Source organism: Globicephala melas, chromosome 10, assembly GCF_963455315.2.
Source record: "Globicephala melas chromosome 10, mGloMel1.2, whole genome shotgun sequence".
In the NCBI taxonomy this organism is placed as follows: Eukaryota; Metazoa; Chordata; class Mammalia; order Artiodactyla; family Delphinidae; genus Globicephala; species Globicephala melas.
In genome coordinates this window covers 77,352,379-77,372,633 of record NC_083323.1, presented here as the reverse complement: position 1 = coordinate 77,372,633, position 20,255 = coordinate 77,352,379, and the positions used below count along the sequence as shown (strand labels likewise).

Below are 20,255 nucleotides of genomic sequence, written 5' to 3'. Positions count from 1 at the left end.
CAATAGTGGGATTGCTGGGTCATATGGTAGTTTTTTTTTTTTTTTTTAAATGGGTAGTTTTTTTATTTATTTGTACTTATAAATGAACCAGCCAACTGGTAGTATTATGATGTGGACAAATCAAAACATCTTTCTACAAATACTAGAGTGGTGGAAAAAATTAGGGGTTGTAAGTAAAATAAGCAAAAAGGGGTAGAGGAAATCAGTGAAGCACACTGTAGCTTAACCCTTCACCTTAACAACTGAGGTTCTTAACAAGTAAAGCCTCCCCATCCCAGAAAATACGAATAATCCTTCATCACACATCTTTGTACTTTTGCTCCCTATTCTTGAGGTTAGGTTCTAGATCTTAAAGATATCCGAAAAATAGTATTATAACCTAGTTATCTATAGCCGCCAGTCATCTTTTATCATGTTGTCCGTAGAAGCCAATGCTTCTGAAACCTCTTTGATTAGACACCAGTCATACACCCCCAAATTGACACAAAAGGCACAATGAAAAGCAGCTTATCAAGGCAGAGAGAGACGTAATTGTAAAAGAAAAATTCTAGGGAAGTAATACAGTCACGGCTCAAATTGAGATTGAATAATACAGCCATCATTACAAATCTTCAGGCTGTATGTTCAGAGGGTAATTTGGGAATAAATCCATGATTTGCTGTTGGGAATTGAAATACTTAGCAGTTTGCTGTATTATGTTATAGCTTTCCCCGGCAGTTTCCAAGGTGGCCTCCAGATCACTGACAGGAGAACTTTGCTGGTACTGGATCTGGGGCTGCAGGAATTCCTCAACATAGATGTTGAATTGACTGTTCCAGGTCTGGTTATTCCAGGCTTGGGGGCACCAGGTCTGACTGTTCCAGCTCTGGTTGTTCCAGGACTGACTGTTCCAGCTCTGGTTGCTCCAAGTTGGGTTATTCCAGGTCTGGTTACCCCACATGGGCAGGTTTCCGGAAGAGTTCACCAGGCATCCTTGGTGGTAGGAATAGAAGCCCGGGTATTCTGTAGTTGCTGGGCCCTGAGTCACAATGTTGCTATTCCTGGGCCAGTTGTTTTTCTGCCACCTCTTACATTTCATTCTCCGGTTCTGGAACCAGGTCTTAACCTGTTTGTAGCTAAGGTTCAGGATGTTGGAAAGTTCTTGCATTTGCTGGAGGCTGAGGTATTTCTGCCTCTGAAATCTGTCATTGAGCACACACAGCTGCGTCTGAGAGAACACGGTTCTGGTCTTCTGCTTCTTGACCAGGACCTTCTCTTCCTTCTTCTCTGTGCTCTTGTCTGCAGCCGTGGCCCTATGGTAGTTCTATTTTTACTTTTTTAAGGAACTTCCACACTGTTCTCCACAGTGGCTGTTATCAATCTACATTCCCACCAACAGTGCAAGAGGGTTCCCTTTTCTCCATACCCTCTCCAGCATTTATTGTTTGTAGATTTTTTCATGATGGCCATTCTGACTGGTGTGAGGTGATACCTCATTGTAGTTTTGATTTGCATTTCTCTAATGATTAGTGATGTTGAGCATCCTTTCATATGTTTGTTGGCCATCCATATGTCTTCTTTGGAGAAATGTCTATTTAGGTCTTCTGCCCATTTTTGGATTGGGTTGTTCGGGGTTTTTTTGGATATTGAGCTCCATGAGCTGTTTGTATATTTTGGAGATTAATCCCTTGTCAGTTGCTTCATTTGCAAATATTTTCTCCCATTCTGAGGGTTGTCTTTTCTTCTTGTTTATGGTTTCTTTTGCTGTGCAAAAGCTTTTAAGCTTAATTAGGTCCCATTTATTTATTTTTGTTTTTATTTTCATTACTCTAGGAGGTGGGTCAAAAAGGATCTTGCTGTAATTTATGTCAAAGAGTGTTCTACCTATGTTTTCCTCTAAGAGTTTTATAGTGTCCAGCCTTATATTTGGCCTTTAATCCATTTTGAGTTTATTTCTGTGTATGGTGTTAGGAAATATTCTAATTTTATTCTTTTACATGTAGCTGTCTCACCCTGTCTTTAAAGCCCTTTCCCTGAAAGCCTTTGGGGAGCTCAGGTCTTTTGAGCACTAGCTGCCCTGGACTCCTTGCTTGGCGCCCTGAAATAAACGTTGCCCTTTCCTTCACCACAACACAGTGTCAGTAGATTGGCTTTATTGCACACGTGGGCATGTGGACCCAAATTTTGTTTGCTAAGAGCACCATCACTTCTCCTCCCGACTGCCCCCATCAACATACAAGTAACAATGCACAACAATCTCAAAATTTCAGTAGCTTGAAAAAAACACCATTTTATTTCTCACTTACAGATCTGACAGTGTGCTGTGGCTCAGCTGTTCTAGGTTGGGCTCAGTGGGGCCAGGCTGGACCCCAGGCTTCTGGTTTGGCTCTACAGGACTTTTTTTGATGCTTTTTTTTTACTGAGTGTAATGTTTTTGAAATGTATCCATGTTGTTGCATGTATGAGTAATTCTGAATTGATTATTTTAAAAAATATATACACTGTAGCTTTGTCTACTGCATGGGTCTAAAAACAAGGACACCCCTAATAACAATGACTACAAATAATGCCCAGATCTTGATTTCTAAATACTGTTCCTACTAAAAGGAACCAAAACTCTTGGGACAAATGGCTGGTTCCAAGATTGGTCCAGGGAAAATAGAAAGTGAATCTTGACTATTGTATACCAGAAAGCAAGGAAGTGCTTAAAGACTGATGGAGACAAGTGAAAAGAACACAATTGCATTTTAAAAGGGTTCTCATTTGCCCAATTAATTTATTGAATTGTTTAAAAAAAAAAAAGAATCCATGAATCTATAAAGAGAATGAGGTAGAGTGAAGAGACAACACTTCTTTACATAACAACTCCTGCTAATAAATGTAAAAGGAATGACAGAATTCAAAAATGACCGTTTTGCTATCTCCAGTGTAATCATGTTTTAGGCAAAGATCATCAATGGATGCTAAAACCATTTTGCAGAACGAGATATCCACATGGTCTTCAAGAATGATTTCACAGGTGAGTATGTGTCCGTTTCTTAGTTCTACTAATTTCAAAGGGGAAAGAGTACCTTTACTATAAAGAGATCTGTCAGGCACCCCCCCCCCACTTAATCAGGTAATCAAACACAGAATCACCAGTAATGGGACAAACTGACAGTAAGTGCTTCTTGATGCAATAGCATAGGAAGAACACATCACCTACATCGTATTCTTGTCAAAAATATTTAACTTGGGGCTTCCCTGGTGGCGCAGTGGTTGAGAGTCCGCCTGCCGATGCAGGGGACACGGGTTTGTGCCCCGGTCCGGGAAGATCCCACATGCTGCGGAGCGGCTGGGCCCGTGAGCCATGGCCGCTGAGCCTGCGTGTCCGGAGCCTGTGCTCCGCAACGGGAGAGGCCACAACAGTGAGAGGTCCGCATACCGCAAAAAAAAAAAAAAAAAATTTAACCTGAATCTTAAACGTGAGGAAACAATCAGAAAATCCAAATTGTAGGACATTTTATAAAAGAATTGACTTGAATTTTCCAAAATGTCAATCTCACAAAGATTATTTTTAGGAAAAGATTGAGAGACTGTTCTAGAACAGCAATTCTCAAAGTGTGCTCTGTGGATTCCTGGGGTTCCATGAGACTGGGGAACAGCAGTCTGTTCCTGGGGAACAGACTGTTCTAGAACAGGAATTCTCAAAGTGTGGTCTGTGGATTCCTGGGGAGTCCACAAGATCAAAACTATTTTCATAATAATAATAATAAATAATTTGCCTTTCTCACTGTGTTGAGATTTGCATGGATAGTGCAAAAGTACTGGTGGCTAAAACTTCTGGCACCTTAGCATGAATCAAAGACACGATGCCAAACTACAAGTTGTCATATTCTTCTCCAAGAGGTCCCACAATTTTTTAAAATGTCAGTTTCACTTAACAATGCACTTGAACCCACCAAAATTGTTAATTTTATGAAATTTCAATCCATGAGTAAACATCTTTTTAATATTCTGTGTGGCAAAATAGGAACGACACTTCTAAAACACTTCTGTGAGCCAAAGAGCAATGGTTGTTTCAAGGAAAATCCCTTGTGCACCTGTTCGAACTGCATTTGAACTAGTCACTTTTTTTCATGTAACACAATTTTATATGACAGAACTACTGACAGATACATGGTTTTTCAGGCTTGGGTATTTGGCAGGCAGTTTCTCCAAAATATACGAAGTGAGCCCATCATTTCAAGGAAATCACTGATTGTATTTGTTGCCAATAATAAAATTCCAGCTTTTCAAGCAAAAAATCGAGTTTTGGAAAAATTGTATTAATCGTATTTATTTGTATTTATCATCAGTTTTTCCATGCTCAAAGACTTTTTTTGTAAGATTGGTGACATCAGTGTATGTGATTTCTTGATTAGTATCAAAGGAAACAAGGAACTAACATTTGAGTACTCACTACCTACTAGACACTGTGCAAGGTAGCTTACATACTGTGCTATAACAATTTAGATTTTCAACAAGTCTGTGGCAGGTTTCCACCTCAAAAACAACTGGAAAGAACAGTAATAATGGCATGGTGGGGGGAGCTTTGTTATGGTTTGGGAAATGCTTTAGATGCAAAACAGATAAAGGGAAAGCTAATAAGTATAATAAGATGTTAAATTAGAAGTTTCAACTGAGGCACCAAAATACAATGAATGCTAACAGAGTGTCAGACCATCCTAATGTGGTAATTTCAAAGAGCGGAGAGTGTGTTGATGCTGAAAGGACCCTCAACATATTTCTTTGGAGAAAACAATTGATGCCCTGTGACTCTTATTCTTATGGGAAGGGATGGGTACTCTTCCCTCAGCTCAAGCCTAGGGTTAAAAGCTTCAGCAGGACGCCTGGAGAACGTTTATGTGTCCCTGCAGTTATGGGGGCACAAAGGACTGTGCCTGATTCATGACAGGGACAGCAAAAGTGGGCCACAGAACAGAGGGCCACATCAGGAGCAAGCCCATGCCTCAGAATTTATCAGAGCAAGGGATGCATGAGTGTTTCCCATGGACCATGAGGGAGAGGGGTGAGTGGAGTCATTTTGACCACTGCTTAAGAGGGTAATGGGAATCCAAACAGTGAAAACCTATGCAGAATAGACTATCAGAAAAACAGGGGCTGAGGGAGAGAATTGTAGAAGAGAAAGGGAATAGACCACCCATGTCAAGAAGGCTGTAATCCGAGTTTTTAACCAAGTAAACCAGGAAGGCACCCACAGGAGTCAGTTTTAGACTTCTTCCGAGGCCCAGGAGTACGAAGCCATCATCTGATGGTACTATTCAAGTAAGAGCTTTCAGCTCCCTTTTCCCTGCTTCTTCTCATGTTCTGGAATGAAATTACCGGGAAAGAGACAGGGACCGACTGCCTCACGCTCCCAGGAGCACAGGCTACAGGCTGTGAGGAGGGGAGGGGGGAGAAGTCATCTTTAAATCAAGATTAAAGTATTGCATAATATACTGAACTCCACATTTTAATTTATGAATCTTCAGGATTCACAAATCCATTCAGGATATGAGCTTCAGGAAGAAATTCTCAATGAAGTCTTCAACGTTTCCAAATGACACCAAACTTTGCCAAGTAGTGAAGAGCTGGACTAAAAGATAAGGACAGACCATGGCACAAGTCTGTAGAAAGGCAGTAAGTTATGCCCAAGGGGGAATAAATACTCACTGGTCTGTAATTCCCTCTGGGGTTTTCCCTGTGAACTAGTGTTTCCTGGAGTGCCTACATATGGCCTAATTTTGAGGAATGTTGTAATATCCACAGTCCACTGTTCAGAGGTGGTTTTATCATGTGACACTGATAATGTGGACACAACCCATCCAAAAATAATGGTTCTCGACCAAAGGCTCCATCTAAAGGCTGGCCGACCAGAGGCCTGCCTCGCATGCTCTGCCCAGCAAGTGCTTTCTAAACTAATTTTATCCTCCCTCTTGGGGTGCTTAAAAGGCAGAAATACAGAGAGGGTGGCCTGTGAACAGAGTGAAGATGAAGAAAAGCACAGAGTAAAGAGGTAAATAGAGGCCATGACAATTCCTCAAAAAATTAAACATAGTTTTACCAGATGATCCCGCAACTCTACTTCTAGGAATATACTCAAAAAGATTAAAGTCAGTATCTTGCAGAGATATCTGCACTCCCATATCCATATTCATTGCAGCATGATTCACAACAGCCAAGGTTCACAAATAACCTAACTTTCCAAACTACAGATGAATGGATAAAGAAAGTGTGGTATATACATACAATGGACTATTATTCAGCCTTAAAATGGAATGAATTCTGACACATGCTACAACATGGAAGAACCTTGAAAACATCATGCTAAGTGAAATAAGCCAGATACAAAAGGACAAATATTGTATGATCTCCCTTTTATGAGGTGCCTAGAAGAGGCAAATTCATAGAGGCGGAGAGGAGACTATGGGTTACCAGGGCTTGGTGGGGAGGTAATGAGAGTGCAGAGTTGGTGTTTTGAGTGTCAGCTGGGGAAGGTGAAGAGGCTCTGGAGATGGGTGGTGGGGATGGCCGCACTACGTTGTGAATGGAGTTAATGCCATTGAACTGTATATTTAAAAAATCGCCAAAATGGTAAGTTTTATGTCATGTGTATTTTACCACAATAAAAACATTTTTAAAAATTGTTCCAAGTTTCTCTCTAACAATTTCTGCCTCACTAGAGTCTTTCATTTGACAAGTCAGGCAACGTGGGTAATTTCTCTTTTTTTGTAAGTAAAAGAAGAGATGCGATCTCCTTTTATTGATGCCTACTGTGGACAAGGTGGTGCTTTTACCTCCAGACCCTGCCTTCCTTGGTATTTTCAGATAGAAGTCAACAAATGAACACCAATAACAGCGAGGACTCTATAAAAGGGCCCCGAACTTGCAGATGAAACATCGCAGGCTTAGTGAAACAAAACAGGGGCTCCATCGAGTCCTCGCGGATTGGCGGCCCCGGAGCACAGCCGGTGGATCCCGGGCAGCAGCAGGGAGTAACCGGTGGATCGAGACAGCGCAGATGCACACGTGGGGGCACCACGGGGGCCCTAGGGGAGGAGGGGACGACAGGAGGTCAGCAGTTGGCTGGATCCAGATCCTGACGGGGTCTTATGGCCTCAGGGGTGGGCACGAGGCACCCCTGAAGACTCCAAGAAGGGACAGCACAGATGCCTGCAGGTGGGGAAGGGGAGTGGGCGGAGCGTCAGGCTCCAGGTTGGGGAAAAGCAGAAGGAGAAGGAAGGATGGAGATGCTGTCTATTGGGAGCTCTGGTCTGAAATGAGCTTCTGTTGGGATAAAGAATTTCAGACTAATTTCTAAGCATAAGGAAAGTCTCGTGTACACTCCAACTTCTGCCTGGGGAGGGATACCAAGCGGGAATTTTTATGTTAAGACTGTGATTATGGAAAAATTCCTTAAGACAGACAATCATGTCAACGTATTTTTCCAGTTTGTATTTTAAATTGTGCAAGTGTTCTCAGAGGCCTTGTGACAGACACAACTTTTATAAATATAAAAAGTCAGTCTGCCCCAACTGCCACTGTGCTAAAGATTCCCACCCCCTTCCAGGTTTAACCCGTCAGATTTGTTAAAGACCATTGCGTTTTGAAATATTAAACACGCAGCTAATCAAAGGGAAATGAGAGTGTACTCCAATAACACTGCAAAGGAGGATTTCCCCCAACTCTTCTTTCTTCAGCATTAAAGCCCTCTCCTTGATATCAGTGTTGGCAGAGCTGTTCACATCACCAAGGCTGTGGAGGAAAACACAGCGCACAGGCAGGCGCAAGCAGGCACGGTGCACAGTAATGAAGAGAGTGCGGGGTCTCCAGAGAGGCCCAGATTCAAGGCCCAATCTTTTCCCTTCTAAGAGGCATGCCCTTGGCCAAGTTACTTAACCTGCGTCCCAAGCAGCAGCTGAGTGTTGCAGGTGGACTTTCCTAGGCTCAGATCCCCCTGTGTCACCTCCTTGCTGGGACTCCTGGCAGTGCGACAGTGATGGCACTGGTGATGGTTATAATGCCGTCACCTCGTGGCATTATTATGAGGTTATAAATGAGTTAGCTTATGTGAAATACTTGAGAGTACCTGTCATGTAGAGAACAGTATATAAATGCTTGCTATTTTATTATCAGTTTTTTTTGAAAAAGCATATACTCTCTCACAGGGCACTTGTGACAATTAGCTGAGATGGGGAGTAGGGCGATATAAGTGGATTCAAATCCTAAAATCCTAGCTCTACCACTTATCAGCTCTATGTCCTAAGACAATTTCCTCTATCTTCCTGTACTTCAATTTTGAGATTGAAAGAGACAATTCACTTACAGAACTTAGCATAAGACCTTGCACATAGTGAGTGGACCGACAGTAGGTGTGGGCTGCTGTCATGTCATATCCACAACAAGTGTTACTTTCTCCTGTCTTGATCATTCTTATTACAAGATTTTTTCTCCTGAGAGGAAAAGATCCTCTGGTCTGTTAAAGTGAACAGGGTAGTCTACAGATGAGGGTTCTTATGGGCTGTACTGTGTCCCCCCAAATTCATGTGTTGAAGTCCTAACACCTACTACCTCAAATTGTAACCATATTTGGAGATAAATACTTTAAAGAGGTAATTCAGTTAAAATGAGGCCATTAGGGTGGGCCCTAATTCAATATGACTGGTGTCCTTATAGAAAGAATAGATTTGGACACAGAGAGACACCAGACACTTGCATATACAGTGGAAAGATCATGTGAGGACACAGCAAGAAGGCAGCCATCTGCAAGCCAAGGAGAGCGGCCTCAGAAGAAAACCTGCTAACACCTTGATCTTGGACTTCTAGCCTCCAAAACTGAGAAAATTAATTTTTGTTGTTTAAGCCACCCAGTCTGTGGTGTTTTGTTATGGCAGCCCTGCTTGATTAATGCGAGGGTTTAAATCTATTCTGCATATTTTTAAGAAAAAGATATTCCATTTTCCAAAGTTCAAAGTGGGTGTCAATTTATTCAGCAAACATTTATTGACCACCTGGTATGGACAAGGCCCTGTTCTAGTGCTGGAGGTGCCACAGTGAAGCGCTATGTGTCCTCACGGAGCTCACGGTCCAGAGCCACCCTGGACGTGTGGCCTCCAAAGCTGTCACAGCAGGAAAAGAGGAAAAAGGAGGCAAGTCACAGGCCTCACATCAATGCCACTCCCAGTAGATTATCTCATGGTCCCAATCCAATCTCAAGAAAGGCTGGAAAACATCAGATAGTATGTAGAAAAATTGGTGAGTAACTGCCTCAAGTAGATACCTTTATTATATCTCCATTCTGTTAGCAAGGTTAAAGGTATTGCCCAAGGCCACACCAGTAATAAGCAGAGGAGCCAGGGATCTTTTCCAACTGCCTGGTTCTAAAACCCACATCTTGGCCACTGCACTGATTCTGATTATGAAGAGCTTTTTATTGGCATCATCCTGTAGAAAATGGGGGCTACTGAAGAGTTTTAAGGAGAAGAATGGCATAATCAGATTTTCCTTTTAGGTAGATCATATACACTGTGGTTTGGATGTTGAATTTGAGAAAGCACGGCTGGAAGCAAGGAGACCACTTAGGAAGCTATTGCAATTGCTCAGACAAGAGCTGATGAGGGTCTCAAGGGGGGCAATGACAGAAGGAATAGAGTGGAGGGACACAGTGGAGAAGTTTGGGGACAAGGAGAAAATTAGACAGGCTTATTTAATGTGGGGGTGAGAAAGAGGAACTATTAAAGAAAAACACCTTTTTGTTTGAATGGTGGCCTGGAAGGATGGTATCACCAATGAAAGCAAATTACAGAAGGAAGGGCAGGTTTGCTGGAGAAAATGATGATTTCCATTTTGGAAATGCTGAGTTTGAGGAACTTGGAGAAAACAAGTAGCAACGCATGTTCAACTGTTTGTGGAACAATTATTCCAAAGCTTGGGGAAGAAGTTGGGATAAGGAGTCACGAATATGCAGGAGATAGTTGAATAAGAAAGGGAGAGTTGGAATCTTGTGGAAAACAATCGTCAGAAGACCAAGTTCACAAGTGATGATAAAATCAAATGCAGTAGAGTCCAGTATAAACAATATCTGTTGGGTTCTGTCATTAAAAGTCATTGATGACCATAGTGGTAAGAGCGTCCATGGAGTGGGAAAGGGTGGGGCAGAAGGCAGATCGCCACACTGCAGAGTGAAAAATGAATGTGAAATGCTACCACTTTTAACCCTCTCAATAAGACAGGCATTATCGTCCCCACTTTATAATGAAACTCCAAGAAGATACCTTGCAATACTGCATTGTGTCTAGAGACTCAGACTCTGGAATGCAGCTATCTCAGGTTGGGTTGCTTGAATTTGATTCTGAGATGGTTATTTGTATGCAGGCTTGTTAGGGAGCATTTTAGAAACCAACTCCTGTAAGGAAATGAGGGAAGCAGGATTGAGCAGAGATGATGAAGTAGCTTCAAAGGACTAGTCTGATCTGCAGAGAGCTCCTGAGTTGGAAGGGACTTCAAGTTGTCCCTAATGTAGACAAAGAAGTTTTGACCAGGCTTTTGGTCACATATTGACCAGACATTGGATGTGCTATCCCCAAGAAAGGATGTAACTTGAGTGAGGCAGCTCCCTTTGGTCAAGGACAACTCCCAGAGAGGGACTCAGCTGACAAATATCAGGTGCCAACTCTCCCGGCATCTGGGAAAACGAGTGCCTCCACTGTGACCAGGCACCTGGGTGGCGCACGACAGCATCCATTACACTGCCTGTCAAGGTGCCAATCTCAGTCCAGCCACTTACTAGCTGTGAGACCTCAGGTGGCTTCTTAATCTCTCTGTGCCTCAGTTTCCTCATCTCTAAGGTAGGAATATCAATAAATGTACCTCATAAGGTTGTTATTAGGATTAAATGAGTTAATAAAACTGCTAGAAAAATGCCTGGCACCTGGTGAGCATTTCATAAGATAAGCTACTATCATTAAAGGTAGAAAAACCACTGCAACCCGGGTCTTCTGATTTCCAGTCCTGTGCCGGTTCTTCAGACCATTCAGCCTCCATTCTTACTATTTCCAGTCTATGCAGTACATAAGCACAGTGGGCTACATTGTGCTACCTATAACCATTTTGCGCTTTACAAAAGTATGTATTAATGTAGTATTATGCAAACAAAGATACTTAACAAATAACCTGGAAACTTCAGTGGCTTGCAGCAGCATGTTGCCACTTCACACATCTGTGGGCTGGCTTAGCTGGGCCTGACTTCCAGCTGTAAGCTGGGTCCAGGTCAGCTCCATATCTCTCATCCTCCTTAGATGAGCAGTGTCCACATCATGTTCCTCTCATGGTGAAAGTCAAGAGTTTGAGAGAGCAAACCCACATGTGCAAGCACATTTCAAGCCTTTGCTCACATCTGTTGACATCCCATTGCCTAAATCAATTCAGGTGGCCGAGTCCAGAGTCAAGCACAGCAGGATGGGAAGGGTAGGCACAGCACCCACGGAGATTGGGGGAAGAGAGGGATTGGAAGTTTGTGGAGCAGTAATCTTCCATACATTCCTGATGAACCAAGATTTTGTAATAGTAAAGAAGATACTTGTGACCAGAATAATACTTTAAAAAAAAAAACTTTAATTGAAAACTTTGTTTAGATATCGCTTGTATATCTGAATATGTCCTTCTAGCCTGTCTCTAATTCAGTCTCCTCATTTGTAAAACATGATTATAATATCCCTTTCTATTTAACTCACAGAAATGAGATATCATCATCCTCATCCACGCATCATGTGTTTTCTTTGAATGCTGCAGCACTTCTTTTTATAATAAATTGGCATCTTCTGCCATCTAGCACTCTTCTAATTCTTTACTGAGGGTCCCAACATGGGCACTGATCCCCCAAGACTATCTTAAAAAGCCAGGAGAATGCAGGAGTGGTGTCCTTAATAAACACAGTGGCTGGAATCCAGTGCACTGAATATTTCTGAAGCACTGGGTCTTCAACTCATAGGTTTCTACTTATCCTGACAATGCTGAGTATACTGTGAGCCGTCCATAATTTCTAGTTGAATTTCTTCAATTCCCTATGTTTATAAGAAGATAGATTAAATAGAGGTTGGTAACCAAACACTGCTGAGACCTGAGACACAATTCAGCGAGTGGCCTCTGCGAAAAATCTAACACAAGCTCATTGCCTATCATAGCTACTAAATACCTGACTTAGCACTTTGCTCCCTAATTCCAAAACCTTGGATTTGGACACTGCCTATGAAGATGCAATGAATTTCCTCAGAATGGAACAAAAGAATAATGGTTTGGCAAACTGCAGCTTCTGGTCCAAAATATATATATTTCCAATTCATTAAATCATAGTGAAACAGTGCCCAACTTTTATGGCTTCTTAGTTCAGTGAAATTTGTTTTCACAAAGATGAAATCTTCTTCTCTGCTTGCCAAAACCAAGGCAGAGTTTCTTTATTCCTATAAAAACTTTATTGCTACAAGCATCATCCAGCTCCTTAAACTCGTTCTGAAATCATTTTGAACTCAGGAACTCTCTCATATCTCTGCCAGATTAATCTTACAAAAGTGCTACAGGACCTCTAGAAAAAAAGTAGGAGGAAATCTTAGTGACTATATTAGTTTACTAGGACTGCTGTAACAAAGTACCACAAACTGAATAGCTGAAACAAGAGAAATTGTTTATCTCACAACTCTAGAGGTTGACAGTCCAAGGTCAAGGTGTCAGCAAGACTAGTTACTTCTGAGGGCTGCGAGGAAGAATCTGTTCAATGCCTTTCTCTTCTTCTAGTGCTTTGCTAGCATCTTTGGCATCCTTTGGTTTACGGATGCATCACCCCAATCTCTGGCTTATGGTCACAGGGCATTCTCCCTGTGTGTGTGCATGTGTCTGTGTGTGTGTGTGTGTGTGTGTGTGTGTGTGTGTCTGTCTGTCTATCTCCAAATTTCCTCTTTTTCTTATAGGACACCAGTCATATTGGATAGGACCCACCTTAATAACCTCATTTTAACTTGATTCCCTCTACAGAGACCCTATCTCCATATAAGTTTACATTCCGAGGTAGTCGGGGTTAAGACTTGAACATATTAATTTGGGGCTGGGGGAGTGGGAGGGGGAGGACACAATTCAGCCAATAACAGTGACCTTGTGTTAGTTAAGCAAAGATTTCTCACAAACTATAAAAGAAGAAAATTGATAAGCTGGATGCCATCAAAATTAAATACTTCTGCTCTTTAAAAACCACTATTAAGGGCTTCCCTGGTGGTGCAGTGGTTGAGAGTCCGTCTGCCGATGCAGGGGACGTGGGTTCGTGCCCCAGTTCGGGAAGATCCCACATGCCGCAGAGCGGCTGGGCCCGTGAGCCATGGCCGCTAAGCCTGCGCGTCCGGAGCCTGTGCTCCACAGCGGGTGAGGTCAAAATGGTGAGAGGCCCACGTACCGCAAAAAAAAAAAAAAAAAACACTATGAAGAAAGTGAAAAGACAAATGAGCCACAGAGTGGATGAAAATATTTGCAAAACATACATTCAATAAAGCACTTGTGTCTAGAATATGTACAGAAATTTTACTCAATAAGGAGAATAGGAAAAATACAACTCATAATAAGAAGACAACCCAATTAGAAATGGGCTAAAGATTTGGACAGATATATTATCAAAGAAGATACATAAATGGCCAATAAGCATGTGAAAAGATGCTCAAAGTCACTAATGATCAGTGAAATGAAAATTAAATCCACAAAATACCTCTGCATACCAATACAATGACCACAATCAAACCAATTGACAATATCAAGTGTCAGCAAGAATGTGGAGCAACTGAAACCCTCATGCAGTCACTTTGGAAACCAGCAGGGCAGTTTCTTGTAAAAGTAATCATACACCTACCATGTAACACATCAATCCAAATCCTAGGTATTTACACACGAGAAACAAAAATCTACGTTCACACAGAGGCCTCTATATGAATGTTCATAACAGCTTTATTCTTGGTAGCCAAAACCTGGAAACACACAAATGCCCATCAACTGGAGAATGGATAAACACATTTGATATATATGTACAATGGGATACTACTAAGCAATAAAAAGAAAGAATTATTAATACATGTATAAAAAGACTACATACTCTATATTTCCATTTACATAGCATTCTAGAAAAGGCAGTATTGCAGGGATGATGGTTAGATGACTATAGATTTGCCAAAAATTCACTGAACTAGACACTTAAGAAAGCGGACTTATTTTATGTAAATTACGCTTGAATATTTTTTGAGTGCTGCAGTATTTTTCACTTTCTCAAGCATCCATAAAGTTTTCTGGAGAAACACCCCTCCCATTCTCCCCCACCCAGTCATCAATGACTAGGGAGTGTAGCTTTCTCCTTTTGGCTCATCCCTGGAGCCAGCTTCCTAGCAGGAATGTAATAGATACTTGCTGACTTTGTTATTCTCCATCTATGGAATGGGATAAAAACAGTGTTTCCAATCCTTCTTCCTGCCAAATAAATTAGGTTCTGTTTCCATCTGCTGCTTAGTTCCTTCCCCCCTCTTCCCCTGAGCAGGATTAAGCAAGATTTGGGTTCTTGGAGGCAGAATTAGGAAAAGGAGTTGAGAATGAAAGGTCTATTCTAGTGAAAACAGGAGTGACAGTAAAAAGGAGCCTCACTTCCCAGGGGAGTCTCACATGTGGAGGTGTGGAGGGCCCAGGGCAATGCTGGGAGAGGTGGGCTAGGGGTGAGTTAGAGAGACTACTGGGTGGGTCAGGGAGGGTGAGGGAGAGGGTCCTTCTGTGGGGGAACAGTGACGGGCCTGGGAGTTGCAAAGTGCTAAACAGGAGGGAAAGGGGATTTTAGTAAGAGCTGCCTTAGAGTTCTGCATTTGATTTGAATTCCTGTTTGTTCTGTTCCTTGAACATGGTTCCAGTCCTGAATGAACCACAAGGGTCAGCATTTTAGGATGGTCATACATGCAACAAGCATTTATTAAACACCTTCTGGGGATCCCACATCTTACTGTGGAGCCCAGGGGAGGTAAGGTATATAAAAGGCAATATCGAGGATATTTGATGAGCTAAGAGATGAAATATAATCAATAAGATTTTACAACCATTTACAACGTTCAAAAATCTTCAGGACTTCCCTGGTGGCGCAGTCGTTGGGAATCCGCCTGCCAATGCAGGGGACGCGGGTTCGTGCCCTGGTCCGGGAAGATCCCACATGCCGCGGAGCGGCTGGGCCCGTGAGCCATGGCCGCTGAGCCTGCGCGTCTGGAGCCTGTCCTCCGCAACGGGAGAGGCCGCGACGGTGAGAGGCCCGCGCAAAAATAATAATAATAATCTTCATATGTTTGATATGTTATGACTTTATTGAAGTCATATTTGGATTATCTGAAATAAATGATCTGACGGTGACTGATATTCAGCTCAGTGGCAAGAATCTGAACCCAGGGACTCCAAAGCATGTCCTCTTTGTTCTTTCTGCAACCTCTTGCCCTCTCTGGTCTGGGGAGAAACATGGAATACAGACAGAGACCCTAAAGCAGAAACTTAGTTTCTGGCTTTTCAGGATTACAAGAGACATGCCTGGCCACCTTCGGTGACAAGGGTCTCTCACAAAGATTCAGGAGCATGTTAGGTCTCACAGGTTATCATCTTCCCCTTGGCTGTTCAGTCACTCTTGATCCCAAAGACTTGGCTAAACAGCAGGCCCCACGGAGCACCAGCCCACATCTCAGGAAACACTGGGATACAGTTTCTGTTTCTGCATGTCTTGTGGAATCCATATTTATCATAAAGAAAGGATCAAATTGATCTGCTTGTCACCATCCCCTATGGAGTTCCTCTATAGAATATGGTTTTGCCCAAAACCCCACAGAGGCATCTGGGCTCCCTCATTTTCATCAGAAAAGGACTATGGGTGTGGTGGGGAAATGAGGGGGAGAGGCTGTGACTGCAAAGTCGATGATACAAGTAACCCTGCTATCGTGCTATATTTCCCGAAGTAATAAGTATACAGGCTTGTGTTTTGTGTTGGGGAGGGGCCGGGGGGTGGGGTGGGAGGGGAGGGTGTGGCACAGTGTAAACCTACTCCTCCGGTGCTCTTACATTTTTGTTTTAAATCCTTTCAGGCATCACAGGACTTCCGAGCACTTATATTAATTACCCCTGTTTCTCACCCACTCACTATTTCTCCACTATGTTCTCTCAGCTTTGCCACTCAGAGTGTGTTGATCCAGAATTTAGCCAGTGAGGGAAGAGAAACACCCATACTAGTATTTTTTTAAATGACTCTGAGCCCATTTCAAGAGCAGCATGCATATGTAGGCATCACTTATCACTAAGGGATTATAAAAGTCCTTGAAATAATCATTTTTAATACTGATACAAATCATCCGTGGATTATATTATTTATTATATTTTAAAGTTTCATAAAAAGTCATGAAATAATCTGGTCTGTAACACAAAGTTTGAGTGTTTTCAAAATAAAAACTACATGATTTTTAAATACGAATATATTTTAATATAGTACAGACAAATGAAGAGTCATGCCTGTTGTATTCAGAGTAACTTAATATCATTCCACTCTATTACACTATCATAAAGAAGGGTTATCAGCTCAGCAGCTGCACTGTAAGTATATCAGTTGCTGTTGTTGGAATTCAGGGGTCTACAAACTAGTCCATCATACTTAACTGAACCAAAGCATATACACAGCAGTTGTTGAATCAATATAGGATTAAGAAAGGATTGTTGACACTACCTCACTTTAATCATAGATTTTAATCCCTATAATAAAGTCAACCATTGCAATGTTTGCAAAAAAAAAAAGAATGAGATCGTAGGACTGAACTTTTTACCTGAGATGAAAGAATCCATCTGGAGAGATCACATTACAGCAGCAGCCATTGCTGCCGCTCTCTTGTATCCCATCCCAGCATTTCACGGTAGGGCCTCCCCATCTTGTCTGGGTGCGTTTATCAGGAGTTATTAGGACTAGCCTCAGCAGCCGAGAGTTAGTAAACAGCCTGTGACTTGGAGGCTTATGCAAAGGATCCCCTTCTACAAACAGATCTCCTCTACCTTCTATTAGGATATCTGAAACCAAGCTCTTGAAGACTTCCTGATATTTTTGCTGCTAAATAGGTTTGTTTGTTCTTTTTCCAAAGCACAAGACTTGCAGAGCTGACCCTGTCATCTGGTGGATGGTGATGCATTCAGCACTAGAAATGCCATGAGTTTGGAATGGATAACTGACACACGATGAGGTTCCTAATCCAGTCACTTATGCCTTTTCTGTTAAAATGTGTATTAGCTAGATACACAGTATAACGTATATAACAAGACTTAGAATTACATGATACCGCTTTATCAATTGAAACTTGACTTGCTCTTGGTTTACAAACTGAAAATGAAAATTTTCTGAGACTATCACAGGCTCTCAAACTATGTTTTACATCAAAAACCCATCTGTCCACTTTTATGTGATTGCTTATCTAATCAGAGAAAGAAATCTTTTTTTTTCTATCCTACTCATTAGTCCAAAGCATTATCTCCACTTGCATCTTCTATTGTGTTTGCAAAATTCCATTGCCTTCTCTCTTTCTTTGCATCTCGTTTTTTTCCCAAGATTAATTGAAGAAAATCACCAAGAAACTATAATACTTTCATGTTTGATGTAGGTCCTATTAAGGGGTTTTCCCAAACTTGCTCAAAATTCAACTTAGACATGTGACCAACCTCCTGTAACATCACACTGATCCCCAACCCCTTGAATGTTGTTCACTGAAGTGAACAAAACAACAGACATAACATCTGACTGAAACTCTGGGCCAACTTTGTTTTTGTCTTATCTTTCTTCTGAACACTGTAAATAGATTTTGAAAATACGCTAAAATTTTTTTAACATACTTGGAGGCTATTTGGTATAAATATGGTGGTCGCTTAATGAATCTTCCCATGACTTCTCTTGAAAACCACAGGAAAAAAACACAGTTTTTGGTTTTTTGGTTTTTTTGCGGTACGCAGGCCTCTCACTGCTGTGGCCTCTCCCGTTGCCGAGCACAGGCTCCGGACGCGCAGGCTCAGCGGCCATGGCTCACAGGCCCAGCCGCTCCGCGGCATGTGGGATCTTCCCGGACCGGGGCACGAACGCGCATTCCCTGCATCGGCAGACGGACTCTCAACCACTGTGCCACCAGGGAAGCCAAAAAAAAAACACAGAGTTTTTAAAGCCACAAACTCAGTTTTCATGAAACTGGGAAACAGAAAACCCACTAAGTCTAAATTGAAATGGAAGTGTTTTAAAAAGCTGCTGAGCAGAAGGCAGAAATGAGAGAGCACAGGAGAGCACAGAGGGATATAGCAGCAATAAACCTCAGAAATCACCAGTGAAAGGGGAGGACCTCACCTGAATGAGACCTGCTGTGGACAGGACTGACTTTGAATAGTTTTCAAGTGCTGGGGAAGAGAGAGAGGGAAAGAGGGAAGGTGCCCAGAGGTATCAAGAATAGCAAATATCAAAAGCAGCAGCCAAAATGAAGGGATCACCTTCTCAGGTAGGTACAGCATTGGGTGAAGCAACCAGGGGAGCACAAAAACAGGCTGAAGACACCATACTGAACCAGGTGAAGTTCAGAGGGGCATACACAGAGGCGCCGTTTTTAAAGAGAAAAAGGCAGGGGGAGGGGGGCAGAAAAAGAGATTTGAAATAGAAATGACTGATAATTTCCCACATTTGATGAAAAACATTAATCTACACAACCAAGAAGCTCAACAAACCCTAAGTAGGATAAATTCAAACAGATCCATACCTAAACACATCATAATCAAACTAAGGACATAAAGAAATTTTTCAACGTAGCAAGAGAAAAGCAATCCACCACAAAGGATCCTCAATAAGATTAACAGCTGACTTCATCAGAAACAATGGAGGCCAGAAGAGAGTGGGATGATAAAGTGCTCAAAGAAAAGAAAAAGCCAACTAAAAAGTATATATCCAGCAAAACTATCCAAAAATGAAGGTGAAATAAAGACATACCGAGATTTTTAAAAGACTGAGAAAAATTGTTGCTAGCAGATCTGCCCCTACAATAAATTCTAAAAGAAATCCTTCTGGCTGGAAAAAAAAAAAAAAAAATGAAACTAGACCTTGAATTCACATGAATAAATTAAGAACACAGTAAAGATAATTACATAGTGGGTTAGTTTCACATAGTGGGTTAGTTTCCTATGGCTGCAGTAACAGATTACCAAAGACTTAGTGGCCTAAAACAAGGCATATATACTATCTCATGAAGTTTAGAAGTCCATAACATATCTCACTGAGCTGAAATCAAGGTGTCAGCAGGTCTGCATTCTTTTCTGGTAGTTCTAGGGGAAAATCCACTGAATTCCCTCTTTCAGCTTCTATGATTTCCCTGCATTCCTTGACTTGTGGGCCTCTTCCTACATCTTCAAAGTCAGAAATGGTGGGTTGAGTCCTTCCCCTATCACTCTGATCTTCTCTTCTGCTTCCCTCTTCCACTTTTAAAAACATTGTGATTACATTGTATCCACCTGGCTAATCCAAGATAGCCTCCCCTGTCTTAAAGCCAGCTGCTGAGCAGTCTTAATGCTATCTGGAAACTTAATTCTCCTTTGTCATGTAAACATAATCACAGGTTTTGAAGATTAGGACATGAACATCTTTGGGGAACCATTATTCTGTCTACCACACATAGGTAAATGTATAACACAACATAAATGTATTTTTTACTTATTTCTTCTCTTAACTGATTTAAAAGACAACTGTATAAAATAATAATGATACTGTTATATTGATGTACTTCTAATAAAGATGTAATCACTATGACGATAGTAAAATAATACACAATTAATAACAATGCAAGGGAGGAGGGAGCAAAGGGAGCTATATTGAAGCAAAATGTATATATGTATGTATGTGTGTGTGTATATGTAGATATACATATATGTATGTATACCATTGGAATTAAGTTAGTATTATTCTAAATGGTACACCAGAATATCTATTTAACATAAGAGAAGGTGATAAAGGAGGACTGAAAAAAGACATGAGACGTGGAGAAAAGAGTCTTTCACTATGCCAACAAAGGAGATAACCCTTGCGCCTGCTTACCTACACTTCCCTGATCACCTGCCAGTAGCTAGTTCAGGAAAATATAAACTACAAAAATAACTGATATAGTGTCTATAAAAATTCTGTACAATAAGAAAATGTGGGAAAGCACAGCAAAACTTTC

At 41.6% G+C, this 20,255-nt stretch overlaps 1 pseudogene; it reads right to left on the bottom strand.

Moving 5' to 3' along the window:
- Window positions 1-601: 601 nt before the first annotated feature.
- On the bottom strand, window positions 602-11,043 carry LOC115839092 (homeobox protein NANOG pseudogene; annotated as a pseudogene).
- Window positions 11,044-20,255: the final 9,212 nt, after the last annotated feature.